General features: G+C 49.1%; 1 protein-coding gene across 1 annotated transcript in view; it reads left to right on the forward strand.

Annotated features, from left to right (window-relative positions):
• Positions 1 to 15,550, forward strand: part of CFAP73 (cilia and flagella associated protein 73) — a 144,486-nt gene that overhangs the window by 65,829 nt on the left and 63,107 nt on the right. The gene's annotated exons all lie outside the window — the stretch shown is intronic.

Here is a 15,550-nt window from a genome sequence, read left to right on the forward strand (position 1 = left end):
TAACAGAGGAGGCGCTGGCCGCTCACGACGCGGGAGCAACCGTGGACGGGGGCACCGTCACCACCGACACCCACACTGAGGTTTCCGGGTCGGTGGACAGCCTGCAGCTGTTCCCCAAGATCACGGCCCAGATGGCAGAGGAGTTCTGACTATCGGCATGATTGATCTTCTCCAGGTGGTAAAGTATAACCGGCCCCTCTTCCCCATACATGGTGGGTTGCAGGAGGGCTCACCCTATCCAGGGCTACCATGCCAAAGCAGGCCATCAAGAGACAGTCAACAGAGGCCTGCTTCCCCCGTTTTGAACATGGAACACACTGACTTGTGCCCACGTTGGGCACCCTTGTTTGGCTCCCGAGCCCGTTGGCCTGGGAACCTTTTAGTTCAGGGGTTATATGTTTACAAGGCACTCTCACCTGGCACCACAACGAACCTAACATGGTCACTTATAAGCTCCGCTCCACCACCACACACAGATGGCTATGGGACCTCTTAATGTATATCAATTGTGCACCTGGAATGTACGGGGACTGGGCTCGATACACAAACGCCACAGAATCCTGGCCCAACTTAACCGTAGAGGGACACAGATAGCTTGTCTGCAAGAGACACATTTAAACAGTGCTGAGACTGTGAAGTTACGCAAAAAATGGAGAGGACAGCTCTTTGCTACCTCCTATTCTGCGTTCTCAAGGGGGGCGGCGATCTGGCTTCGCAACTCTGTCCCCTTCAAGGCATTAGAACAGAAGATTGATAAGGAGGGGCGTTATGTATTTGTGCGGGGTTCACTGGATGGGGATGCCATTGTGTTAGGATGTGTGTACTCCCCAAACACAGGCCAATCAGAATTCTTGCGGATGTATGACGGTACAACGCGTACCGTCACAACGCATCCTTTTACCACGCATCCCTTACAACGCAAGTCGTTACCACGACTTGCGTTGGGGGTGCGGATTTCGAATAGTATAATTTACTATTCTAACACCAGTCCCCGTGGACCCTAGGGAAGGTGTTGGGATAGTAAATTAACTATTTTTAAACCTTTAGCGCCCTCCAGCGCAAGTCGTGGTAACGACTTGCGTTGTAAGGGATGCGTGGTAAAGGTACCGCGTTGTCAAAACTTCGTGGTAAACGATGTTTACCATTCTTGCTTACACTAAATGGGATGCTGGCTGACTGGGCTGACCACCAATGGATTATTGGGGGGGATTTCAATGCTGTACTCGATCTTACACTGGATAGGTCACACCCCCCCCTGTTGGCCACTGAGAGCAGAAAACAGGCGGAAGCCCTAGCACGTTGGGCTGAAGGCTGGGACTTGGCAGACGCATGGCGCAGCACCCACGCACAGGAGAGGGAATATACCTTTTTCTCCCCGCCCCACCAGCTCCACACGAGAATTGACCATGTCTTCTGCTCCCGCTCCCTGACGACCTCAATTGTACAGGCCCAACACATGGGGAAAACCCTGTCAGACCACAACCCCGTTGAACTCACCTGGCACTGGGGCAAGTTGACGCCCCCAATCCCGACATGGCGACTACCCGCTGACCTGCTTGAAGACACAGTTTTTAGATCGTCCCTTTCCGACACTATAGACACATACTTCACCACGAATGCGAACACAGCCAGCACCCGTCAGATCGAATGGGACGCATTTAAGGTCTGTCTAAGGGGAGAGGCGATGGCCGCTCGAGTGGGCAGAAAGAAGGAGGTCATCAATCAATTGAAGGAAGTGGAGGGTTCCCTAGCGTCCCTGGAGAGTGAGGCAGCGGGCACCAATGCACATTTCACCCCACTACAGGAGGCCCACATCAGACACGCAGAGCTTCTAGAAGACCTGAGGCTCCTGGATTACAGAGAACACACAAATAGGCAGCATACGCAGGCAGACCGAGCTGGTACCCTTCTGGCCCGGATACTACGTGATTCCCCACCATGCCACCCAATCTTAGAAATTGTGGACCAAACAGGCACTCCAGCTACCACACAAATAGGGATTAATACGGCGTTCAGGGACTATTACACCACACTATATAGCCCCCCCCCGCCCCAGGCGGAGTTCGCCTATGAGGCCTTTATGGGGGACCTGGTCCTGCCCCAGCTTACCGACATGCAAAGCAAAGCCCTACAGCGCAACATCTCACTAGCGGAAATCAGACAAGCGATACGAGCCCTCCCTAGGAACAAGGTCCCAGGGACCGACGGCCTCCCGGCCGAATTCTACACAACGTTCATAGATCTATTGGCCCCACGTTTACATACTCTCTATCTGGAAGCCCTACGATCTGCCTCCCTGCCGCAATCGTCCATGCAGGCATTGATCATATCTCTCTTAAAACCAGGTAAAGAAGGGCTCCAGCTGGCTGACTACAGACCCCTGTCCCTCCTGAACACTGACTCGAAGATCTTGAGTAAAGTGCTGGCGACGAGACTAATTCAATATATACCCCAGTTGGTCCATCCGGACCAATGTGGTTTTGTGCCGGGCCGGAGCACGGCCATGAATCTCAGACGCTTGGCCCAACTGATGTTGGGAGGCATGGGGAGTGCGAGCCAGGAGGGCTGCATCTCACTAGACCTGAGGCAGGCGTTCGACTCCCTTAGATGGGACTACATGTTTGCCACACTCTTGAGATTCGGGATACCGCCCAAATTCGTTGCCTGGGTCAGGCTTCTGTACACTCTCCCTACAGCGAGAGTGCGCACTTCTAGACATATTTCGGGTCCTATAGCTATAGCAAGGGGCACCCGGCAGGGCTGCCCGCTCTCCCCTCTCCTATTTATCCTTGCCCTCGAACCTTTGCTGTGCAGCCTCAGGGCGACAGCCCCCCGCTATGGCATCCAGAGACACGGGACGACACACATTGTGTCCGCCTATGCCGACGACATCATACTGTACCTTCGAGACATACGGGGAGATATGGGCCCTATACCCCAATTGTTTGAGGACTTCAGGGAGATCTCAGGCCTTGCTATAAGTGAACCCAAGTCATATGGGTTCACTTTCAGGAATACAGACTCTTCCACTCCCCTACCCTTCGCTCCACACGAATTCCAGATATCGGGTACTACCTTCCGATATCTAGGGATACACATCTACAGGGAAGCTGACATGATGATTGACGGCAACCTCGGCAGAACCATGAGAGCGCTGAAAGCGCAAATTCAGTTCTGGCTGACACTGCCCCTCTCTGTTGCTGGCAAAGTGGCCATCTCCAAGATGGTAATGCTCCCTCGCCTAGTTTACCACTTCACCAACTTGCCATTCCTGATCCCAGCGGCGACGTTTCAGCATCTCGACACACTGCTCACAGAACTTGTGTGGGGACACGGGCGCAGACGTATAGGCCTCGCCAAACTGCAGCTCCCCTCAGCTTCCGGTGGTATGGGCCTCCCAGACTTTAGGGCATACAACTACGCGTGCCAACTACAATGGCTGGCCTACTGGGTGGCGGGCCGCAACCTTCACGAGCTCAATATGACAGAGAGGGAACATGAAAGAGGGGACATACACAAGTTGCTCCTACCCCATTCGGACATACCGAGACATGCCCCACCACTCCTCCGGCTGGCGGTGTCATACTGGCGGAAGGCAGTGAAATACACTTCCCCCACAACATCTTATGCCCCCACGATCCCGCTTCTGGGCATCCCACTGGGCTCGGGTACACTGACAACAAACAGACTGACGCAGTGGCAGGACGCAGGGGTGACCCATGTGGGAGACCTGTTCGCGGAGGGACACCTACTGTCCTTCACAGACTGCAGGGCTGTGCATAACGTCCCTAGAGGCTCATTCCTATTACATGCAGGCCTTAGACACTATATAACACACACCTGGGCGCCTGAGGGACAGGAGCCAACTACCAACCCCCTGATAACGATGCACTACCTCATGGGCACGGGCAGCCACCTAACCAAATGGCTCACTGCTAGCATAAAAGCAGGGAGGGCGGTCCCTCTAACAACACTCAGGTCAGCATGGGAAGGAGACATTGGTAGGCCACTGAGGAACAAAGAATGGGAACGCATCCTCCAGTTCCCCAAGAAGGTAGCCAGAAACCCCAAATACAAGTTTATTCAGCTGATGCTGCTGCATAGGGCCTACCTGACCCCACACCGCCTGCATATGATGTTCCCCGACGCGAGCAGCAACTGCCCCCGGTGCGACGCTGACGATGCATCACTACTACACATGCTCTGGCAATGCCCCAAGTTGGGTCATTACTGGGCCACCATAGCTGACTCGCTTGAGAGTGCCGGAACCCTGTCCCGATCACTCACCATAGAACACACACTACTAGGGTTGGGTCCGTCGACACGCACAAGGACCGTGGCGGCACGTTTCACAGACCTGGCCCTATTACTAGCAAAACGAGCAATCACGATGAGGTGGAAGTCCCCCAGACCCCCTGACCCGGATTTATGGAAAACAGAGGTGATTAGATGGGGCAAAGCAGAGGGCGAGGCATTACAACGAGAAGAACACAGAGGTCTCAGGAAAACACTGATCTCCCTGGACTGGTACACGGTGCTGGGGACCTTCGAGACTGGGGGGGTGGAGGAAGGGGGGACACGGATGACTCGATACAGGCGGGATGATGGGGTCCGGCCCCTTAGGACATTCATGATGTAAGGTGCACTGTGCTGGGGTACGGGGAACCCTGTACCGTTGACAATGCTATGGCCGCCGGCCACTGTGTGTGGGGAGAAAAGAGGAATAGGCAGAATCACTATACTTTACGGAGCAAAAGGTGACCAGGATGTAAATGTCACATTTACTCGCATATGAGGGGAGTGCCGGGAGGGATTTTAACGGGTGGGGGAGGGAGTGGGTATGTTAGGGGATTGTTCAGTTGCTGTGATTTAAGACGAAAATGGAAAATCAAGGATACTACACGCTTGTGAATACTGAGCAGACATATGAATATGACGTACTGATTATTGCTATGCCCGAGTATGTATGTAACTGCTCCAATTACTATGCTAATAAACAGATTTTTAAAAAAAAAAGCTCCAGAAGAGACTCCAGCGGATCCAGAACGCCTCAGCCAGACTCATCCTCGACATCCCACGACACAGCCACATCTCCGGACATCTGAGAGACCTGCACTGGCTCCCCTTCAACAAAAGAATCACCTTCCGTCTCCTCACCCACGCACACAAAGCCCTACACGATCAAGGCCCGAGCTACCTTAACAACCGCATCAACTTCTACGCTCCCAAACGCCATCTCCGATCAGCCAGTCACGCCCTCGCCGCCGTCCCCCGCATCCGAAGAACGACAACAGGAGGAAGGTCCTTCTCCTACCTGGCCGCCAGGACCTGGAACTCCCTCCCGACCGACCTGCGCCTGACCCAGGACCACCTCTCCTTCAGGAAGAAGCTCAAGACCTGGCTGTTCGAGCAGTAGCAGCACACCCCCCCCCCCCCCAAGCGCCTTGAGACCCTCCGGGTAAGTAGTGCGCTCTATAAATGTCTTTGATTGATTGATTGATTGATTGAAGTGGTCAGCAGTGGTCTGCTGAGCTGGTTTATACCGTTAATTTCCGTAACATTAAAGCAAGCATTGCCTGCAGCAAGAACGCGTCCCATACATTATTCAATACTTTGGAAATCACTCATACCCCGTGTCTTTACAAAGTTCAAATATGGGCCACTTTTTTCTCTCACTAATTCCCTTTTATAATGGTGCCCGGGGGCATTGTCTCTCCCGGCCCTGACCTTACCCCATTGCGCTGCAGTTACCCACCTCTGTAGTTAGCTGTTCTCGACTGTTCCGGAGCGGTGCGGCTGCAGGGCCAGCCAGGTCTGCTCTCTGCAGCCCCTCGTTCAAGTTTCACAGTTATACTGAGCCACCGGACAATCAAAAACATTTAACGGTTATGTCCGGCAAGTCATTTTTGGGAAAACATGCCAATGTAAAGCAGTGCTGACCCTGCACTTCAAGCCCCTGGCCCTCCCCCTCCCCCACCCCTTTCTTTCTATGTTCTTGTTCCTGTGGTGCACACGCCACACTTGTGCGCACTGTGCCCGTGTTTTGTGAGAGAAAAGCTTGTTTGCAGAAGATTTCTAAAAACACATTTTTTTATACAAAACAAATGTAGTGCCAGCGCCGAGCAGGCCCTAAAGCAAATGTAGCGCAGGCGCTTTACATTAAACCATGGCAGTTAACTGCCCCATTCGATTACATTTATTAGGCACTTTCAGCGCACAGAACGCACAAAGGAAAACACAATGACACAAACACAGGGAGAGATTACACAATTACAAGGACTGGTAAAGCCAATGGGCCTGGATATGTCAAAAGTACAATCATGGCGATGTGAAGCAGCGCTGACCCTGCACTCCAGGCCCCTGCCCCTCCCCCTCCCCCACCCCTTTCTTTGTATGGTCTTGTTCCTGTGGTGCATGGGCCACACTGGCGCGCACTGTGCCCGTGTTTTGTTAGAGAAAAGCTTGTTTGCAGAAGATTTCTAAAACACCTTTTTTTATACAAAGCAAATGTAGTGCCAACGCCGAGCAGGCCCTAAAGCGCCCTAAATAAAGCACACTGAATAACAAGCTTTGGCCCGAGGCAGGTGGCAACAGAAGCACGCCAAGAGGCATTTTAAACAAGCTGTCGGCGTTGTGTGAAAAACATTGTGCGTCCCAGCTAATGAGTAACGCCGCAAGTGAGAGATCCAATCCCAGTAGACGGGGCCAAAAGGAGACAAGGCGGCAACAAGGAGGGACTAAGAAGCCTCCTTTACAATAAGAAGTCAGCATTTTGCATGAAAGATGACGCTACCCAATTAAAAAGATGGGCGGGGCTTCAACTCCGCCTCCGAGAGCTTCGGAATCTGTATTGATTCCAAGAAGCCCTTGTATTACGAGAGCAGCGCATGCGCTGCTTTCGCCAGGCTGAGTCCTAAAAAAAGCAGACAAGGCTGTGATCTATGAAGTCAGGCTTCCCTGTGCTTTGTGGGTTAAGTTGTGATTTGTAATTTGGACAAAACAAGGGAACCTAGGGCGCAATATGCTAAGGACCTTGGATAGGTACCTATTATTATAAACAATGGTCCTTAGACAGAAGGGAGAATGTTAAGAAAATGAATATAGACTAAGTAGAACTATATTTTTTGGAAATGTCCTGCCGGACAGTTTAATATCTTGATAAAAAATAATAATCTCAAAGAGATAAGACACTAAGTGTGATGGAAGTAGGACACCAGCTGATGTCCGACTAACCCACTGGAGGGACGCAAACAAAACACATTAATAGTAGGCAATAGTAGGGCAATGCCCTAGGTGAATGATCGAAAAAATGAAGAGAGCAGGTCCACAATGGGAATCCTTGCATGGCGAGTAGAATCTTCCTGAAGATTCTACTCGCCATGCAAGGATTCCCTTTGTGGACCTTGCCCCTTTTGATCCCTTCAAATCCCGCCACGGATCACTACCCCCGTGAAAATCGTCTATTCTGCCTCGCTGCGCTGAATCCTTTTCAGCCTAACTCCATCGTAGGTTAAAGTGAAACTGCTATTTCTTTAGGCAATTATTTTTCTGTCCTGAGGATGGACTGATATTATGCATGGTTCGAAACGTCGTCGACTTGAGTGCACTAAATGCATAGCTGACAATAATTGTTTCATGCATATGTGTATATTGTGGATTATCTGCTTATGATTTATGATATTCAGATGACCATATATTGCCTACTATTTATGTGTTTTGTTTGCGTCCCTCCAGTGGGTTAGTCGGACATCAGCTGGTGTCCTACTTCCATCACACTTTGTGTCTTATCTCTTTGAGATTATTATTTTTTATCAAGATATTAAACTGTCCGGCTGGACATTTCCAAAAAATATAGTTCTACTTGAAGTAGTGTGGCTCACTGGTTAGAGGCGGCAGACCCGAGAGCAGAGGACGGCCCGGGACCAGGGTTCGATTCCCGGCGCGGCAGGTTTCTGGACCAGGGTCAGCGGATTCGATAATTCTCTCGCCTCGGTGCCCACTCTGATCAGCGATCACACTCGGCAACTCTGGGCATTAGCTTGCCTCATCTTCACTAACGGCCCCACCAGACCGCCGGGGATGCCTGGTCTCACCCTGGAGATACCCATTAAGGGACTATCTCTCAGGGAAGCCAGGAAGGGTTTCGCAGCGGTCGAAGCGCCTTGGGACCCTCCGGGTAAGTAGTGCGCTATATAAATGCCTATACATTTACTTAGTCTATATTCATTTTCTTAACATTCTCCCTTCTGTCTAAGGACCATTGTTTATAATAATAAGTTGTGATTTGTAGCCACGTTGTTTCCGAGGAGGTGATTTATGGCTCCAAAGTGTGTGAATCTTTGATTTACGAGCACAAGGCTACTAAGTCATTGGTGTATGGACCTATGAAGGTAAATTATGTCACGTGGCTCCAATTTATGCAAACAAAAATGGCGGGCAATGATTTAGGTAAACAAGTGTTGAAGTTGTGATCTATGGAAACAAGGCTAGTGATGTGATTTACGGAAAGGAAAGGAATCTAAATAAATGTACGGTATGTATACAAGTGGATTGACAAGGCTATGACAGTTTTTGGGGGGTGGTAGACATGAGTAATGAGTGGCATTTGGGTCTTAGGGGGAGCTTTATGCTATTTAATTAAACAAATGAGAGGGATTTTTTTGTCTGTGGAGTAGGACTGGCATAAAAGGATGGCCTGGAAAGTCTGATTTATTATGGCAGTACACCGAGAATTGTGGTGACATGTTGAGGAATTATGCTGACGTATGACGTATCTTGTTTAGAAGGCATGTAGGCATACGCTGTAATTTTTTATGGCGATATGTTTAAATATGCAGCTGTTTTGAATATTTTGGATTAAACTAAAATTGGGTGAGTTTTAGTCTTTTATTTCGTTGTAAGACTTTTGCCTATATGTCATACATTCCAAACTATTATTGACGGATCGGAAAACAGTTTGTAAAACATGTGCAACAAAGTAATATATACTAGACACAGTTCCTGCACTATCCACCGGTGATATCCCAGTTATCCCTGCCTCTTCACATTATGTCAAATATCGCTGTATATAGACTAAAATCTAATAATAATAACAATAATATAATCCGGGCCGCATTTCCCCCATCCTTTCACACTGTTTCGTGGCTTAGTCCTTGGCTTCTCTCCCCCAGGGCTAGCTCTGTCCCCACCCCCGTCTCAGTTTGGCTATGTCATTCTGTCTCAATATACACGTCTTTGCATGGTCTTCTGAGGGCACTTGTTTACTTTTCTTCCTCTGATTTCAAAGTGAGAGGATTCATGTGATAATCTTGTTGGATACTAGGGGTACGAAAAGTGTTTTTTCTAGCGCATGACGACATTTAAATGAACAGTGTAAGTATTTCAAAATATAGCAGAATTAGAAACACAAATGAAGCAATTTTAGCTGGCAGACAAAGTGCATTCACATTCCCCTTCCCCTCTTCTCTTCGTATATAAACGCCTGAGTCAATATTTGGTCTTCACAGTGTAAGCTTTATTAACTTCGAATACGGCTAATTACTCCATTGGCCTTACTTCTATTAATTTCCGTGACCATCACTTTATTCTTGCTTTATTTAAAACAACACAGCACACAAATAAGATATCAGGGTTATACGTTTCCATTGTATTTACAGTTGTCTCTCCACAGGTCCTCTTGCTTTACCTTCGGGCTGTGCCAGCAGGCCACAACCAATATACAGCCTGCTCTCCTTATGCTGACCGCCACACGGCCAACAGAGCAGCAGGTAGATCTTTTGCCACTGCTTGTGACAAGCGCCGGCTTCCTGGGTAGAGCCAGAGAGTCCAGAGCCACCAGCAGGTCAGCCCCCTCTCCCCCCAGCCCAGAGCCCCTGATAAACTGCAAGCCCTGTTCTGGGGCCAAACAGTCACTGACAAACGGAGTCCCTATAATTTCTCTTGCCCACGACCCCGCCTAACCAAGCTCTGCTCATAGGGATGGGTGGGTGGGTAACTCTTCCACGACGACCTCCGACCTTCGACAGGCAAATGGACAAAGAGGTGGGCGTTACTGACCCTCGGGCTTTTAAACCCCGCGCCAGTTCCTGTCTCATGGGGACCCCGCGTGACGCGTATCCGGTTGGTGGCTTTTCCGGGATTTGCTGCAGGCAAGCCCTCACCTTCCTCTTCCGGGTCTCTTGACCCGGAAGGGATTCCTACTCTGTTCACCCTTTGCTGCACCTAACAGCTCCAGGCCCCCTAGGTGGGGGTGGCGCCCATCATTCTGTTATTTCTGAAGTGTGTTTGAAAGAAATACTTTAATATGATCAAAACAAATGATTACCCTGGGTGATCCAATTTCCACACATGTTTGTCTGTGCACCATATAGTTGTAATACTAAAACTGTGTGTCTATGCAAATGTAATGGTAATTTCAATTGAAAATGTGTTGTCTGTATTATGGTACCGCACCATGAATACTCCAGTCTATGCCACTCCACTCTACTCTGCACCACTTCACTTTACACTACTCCACGCCACTGGACTCTGCACCACTCCACTTTACGTCACTGCAATCTATGCCACTTCACTCTACGCAACTGCACTCTACGCCTCTCTACTCTATCCTGTACCACTCTACTCTATGCCAATGCACTCTTCATTAATCTACTCTACACCACTGCACTCTTCATCACTGACATTAACCCCACTCCAATCTAGGCCACACCAATCTACTCTCCATAATTCCACTCTATGCCAATGTCCTCTATGCCACTCTGCCACTGCACTGTATGTCACAACACTACGCCAATACACTTTACTTTGAAGCACTCATCTCTATCCCTTTGCATTCTATGTCAATATACTGTACACCTCTCTAATGTACTCTGCACCACTGCATTCTATGCTACAGCACTCTATACCACTTCACTCTACACCATTACACTCAATGCCACTCTAAGCAAAAATGCTCTACCCTGAACCACTTCACTCTACACCACTTCACCCTACTCTGAAATAATCTATTCTACACCACAGCACTCTACTCCACTCTGTGCCATTCCACTCTATGCCACTGCACTCCACATCACTCTACACTTAACCACTGAACTCTACTTCAATCCAATTTACACTATGTCACTGTACTCTACGCCACTGCACTCTACTCTGCATCACTGCACTCTTCGCTGCAGCTCTCTACGCCACTTTACTCCACCCTACACTACCGCACTCTGACACTCTACTCTGCAACACTGCACTTTCCGCCGCTGAACTATATGCCACTCTATTCTGCACTACTCCACTCCACTCTACGCTACTCCAGTCTACGCCACTGCACTCTATCTCATTGCACTATATGGCACTATATTCCACTCTGCACCACTCTATGCTATTCTACTCTGCACCATTCTACGCTACTGCACTCTATGCCACTCAACTCTACTCCACTGAACTCTGCACTCTATACCACTCGACTGTACGTCCCTGCACTCTACGCCACTGCTCTCTGCACCACTGCACCCTGCTATGCACCACTATAATCTACACTACTGCGTTCTACGATTTTACATTGTATGCAACTGAATTAAGTGCCACTACACCCAGTTTCACTGCAGTCTACGCCACTATACACTCCAATACTCTACGCCAATGCTCTCTACACCAGCCAACTCTACTCTATGCCATTCCAGTGTATGCAACTCCACTCCTTGCCACTCCAATACACAACACTCTATACCACTCCACTCTACAACACTCTTTGCCATTCCACTCTACGGCACTCCATGCCACTCTCCTCCCTGCCACTAACCTTTATCCATGCTGGAGTACAACATGGCTAACACACATTGGCAAAGCCTATAGCTCTTGCATAGGCAAGATCTATTGGCTTTGCCAGTGCTTGGTCCTATTTTTAAAACATCATAGGACAACAGGCTATTGCACGCATCCCAAGAACAGGACAGATTGGTACTTAGTGAAAAATCTATTATCTTTAATGCAAAATAATCATCAACATCTGCCCGCACTTCAGCAATGAGTCGCTGCACTGTGCTCTATCAAAAAAACATGAACGTACTATGATCAACAACCTAGACATGCGTATATCGGGCATTAACAATGTGAGGAACAATGTGAGCCCTCCTCTCATTCTCCCACCCCCCCCCAGCTTCCAATCCGTTATCGGATTGCAGAAAAAAGATTACCCTTAGTTATATCTTCAAGTCCTCAGCTACCTTTTCTTGGTGTGAGTGCTCACTCGTTCCCTGGTGGTCAGGCATACTTCCCCCATAGCAGCTCTACTATACTGCCTTATTCAGTAAAAAGTTTCAGATTGATTGCCCTCAGGGGGCTCAAGCAACGCTTGCGGTATTGTACCCCAAGACAGCAGGGCATCTGCTACCTTCTCGTCCCTGCAGGTTCTCCTCATATGTGCCTCCTCCACCCCAGCCCACTCCAGCAGGTCCTTCTCCAAGGCCTCCTGAGTGGGAGGCCGTGCATTCAGCCATCTAATGCCGGTGTGTCTTTTTGCCACTGTGTGTCCCAGTATTGTGAATAGCCTACTTATTGTTTTGGGGAATGTCAGGGAGCAGTCTCAGCATGCATTGGTTAAACTTGTGTGTCACATCCCAACCTGTTGCGTGCTTACGTTGGAGCAATATCTCCACCCAATAGGATACGATAACTAGACAGTGCTATACAACCTGTAAGTAATCTGGCACTGCAGTGCCACAATGAGCACAGCGCTGATCCCTGGTGAGGCAATAGTGTGCAGCCGCTTGGGGACAGATATGCCATATGGGCCATGTTATATTGTATCTGCTTAAACCTAGCACAGATCAGCACCCTGCAAACCCCTGTATGTATTTTAAGACAGTCTTTGGCGGCAATGGGCTTGTCACTTATGCGCTGCCAAGTTTCTTCTATATGCAACGGCGCCAATTGTTTGCCTGCGTGTAGCGCATGGTATAAGTGTGTTATGAGCTTATGTCTGCCTGCCATGGATTGTATAGTCACCAGTGTGTGTGTGTAGGTTTATGGGCCCCGGAGAACGTAAGCCACCACTGGCATGCCGTGTTCGCAATTTTGCCATGCTTGATGAACTGTCCGCCACCCAGATCAAATGTCTCATTCGCTTCCTGAATGGTGATGAAGCATCCCTCTGGATAGAGGTCTGAAACATTATACAACCACCTGCCTGGCATTTATCGACTGCCATTAGTCATCCTATTTGCTCAAAGGTGTGCAGTATCCATACGTCCAAGTCCGGGGCATACAGTGCCCGCCTCATCAGTTGTTGCAGCACTGTTTCCCAGAGACTGCCTATCAGACGGATCACATACGGGAAACAGTCAGGTTAGATCCCTCATCAACAGCTCTCTTAGCTGGTGCCCATTGTGTGTGCCTTCTAGTAGTGACCTTTCCCAATTTGGCTCCCCATCCAGTCAATGGACGGCGTGCTGCAGGTATGCCGCCAGATAGTATAATTCCAAATCTGAAACCTCCATCCCTCTTCCATCCCATTCCCACTTACGGGTATGAAGACAAATTCTACATCTCTGGCTGGCCCAGATGAGTTCCACCAATAGTGAGTCCAGTTCCTGAAATACCCTCCAAGCGATCTCATACATAGCACCCTGCAGAACATTCAAACACCTAGGTAGTACCACCATTTTAATTAGCGCTGTCTTCCCCATCAAGGATAACTTTAAGGTGTTCCAGAATGAGATTGAGGGGCACAAATTATAGAGCACTCGATCCAGATTTTAATTCATATGTCCGATGCTGTCCATGTGCGATATGGATGGCAAGGTATTTGACACTGTCCACCTTCTAGGGCAGTCACGGGGAGTTGGTCTATGAGCAGACCCTTCAACTCACCCAGTGGGAATAGGGTGGACTTAGTGCTGTTAACTCAAAGCCTCGAGAATTCCCAAAATTCTTGCCTAACATTAAGCACTATTGGGCCAGTTATGTCCTGCTGGTGTAGATAGGTCATGGCAACATCTGCGTACAGTGATACTAGATGCACCATACTGCCAACCTGTATGCCCCTCATGGAAGGTGTGCCTAAGCCGGCACGCTAGAGTCTCCATCATGATAGTGAAATTCAACGGGGACAGCGGGCACCCCTGTTGTGTGCACCTCTGCAATACAATCTCGACATACCGCATGGTTCTCATCCCCACTTTCAGGCTCGTATGCAGCAATTTAACCCACTTGATATAGTTGTGCCCCAGTCCCATCCCATCTAGCACCTGTCAGACATAGTCCCAGTGCACAGAGTTGAAGCCTTCCTCAATATGGAGGAAAACAAGTGCATTCTGATTTTGGTCCTGCACGGGCACATAAAGAACATATGTCAACCAGCATAGGTTATGCAGCATATTCCTATGTAGGATAAATCCCAACTGATCTGTGTGGATCAGATGTGGAAGATGAGGGAGCATTCTTGCCTCCAATAGATGACTGAGGATTTTCTGATCTGCATTTCACATGGAGAGCGGCCAGTAGGAGCCCGCCTCCAAAAGGTCTGTGTCCAGCTTCGGTATTACTATTAGGGCTTCTCTCATGGAGTCTGGGAGCAACCCCCTTTCCAGTTCCCCAGTGTATACTGGCAACATTCTGTCAACCAGGGCCTTGGGAAAGAGTTTATAAAATTCTTCAAGAAGTATGTCACCTGCCAGCACCTTAGCAGTTTTCAATGTGGCCCCAGCTCCAAGTAATTCCTGTCCATCCAAAGGGGCCCCCAGTAGCTCACGGTCCTCCGAATAAGTGCCGCAGCAGCTCTACAAGGCATACGGGTAGTAAAAGGACCTCCGAGCTAGATGGCCGCGTTGCATACACCTCCCGCAGAAATTGTCATTGAATCCTGCTGAGTGTATACGATGCACCCCAGTTAGTCTCTATTTGCCAAGACACTCTGCACCGAGGCCTCAGATCTAATCACTAATTAGCATCAAGCCTTATCAACCTCCATGTACCAACGACTGCCGCCAATGTATGTCGAATGTGCTTTTCCAGTTGGTCCCATAGTTCACACACCCTGTATCATTGCCTATCCCAATCCCTGAGGCTACCCATATCAAGGCCCCACGGGCATGGCCTAAGTAGGACGTGGCATAGACCTGATCTCTCCACCTTTGTTTCAGGTATTTAATGCGGTCCCCCCACAGATGAGTCTCTTTGAGAAATGCCACAGCTATTCCATATGTCCGGAAATATGCATGTACCCTGTTTTCCTTCTCAGGACTATTCAGACCATGTACATTCCAAGTCAGTAGTTTATACTTACAGGCCGATTCTCGGAATCGGCCCGTTTGCGACAGGGAAAAGGCCTTTTGGGATGTATCATTCCAAAAGGGCATCGCAAATTAGAGAATCGCTAAATTTGCGATTCTCTATTGCAATTCCTTAAATGCAATGTATGAAGCACAGAAAAAGTGCAATTTGGCCTTAAGGAATCGCAAATTACCACCAACTTCAAGTTGGTGGTAGTTGGGGATTTCTTTGAAAAATGCACTTTTAAAAGTGCCATGTGGCGCACATACATGCCCTTAGAGCATGTATG

Source organism: Lissotriton vulgaris, chromosome 11 (genome assembly GCF_964263255.1).
Source record: "Lissotriton vulgaris chromosome 11, aLisVul1.2, whole genome shotgun sequence".
Taxonomy (NCBI): domain Eukaryota; kingdom Metazoa; phylum Chordata; class Amphibia; order Caudata; family Salamandridae; genus Lissotriton; species Lissotriton vulgaris.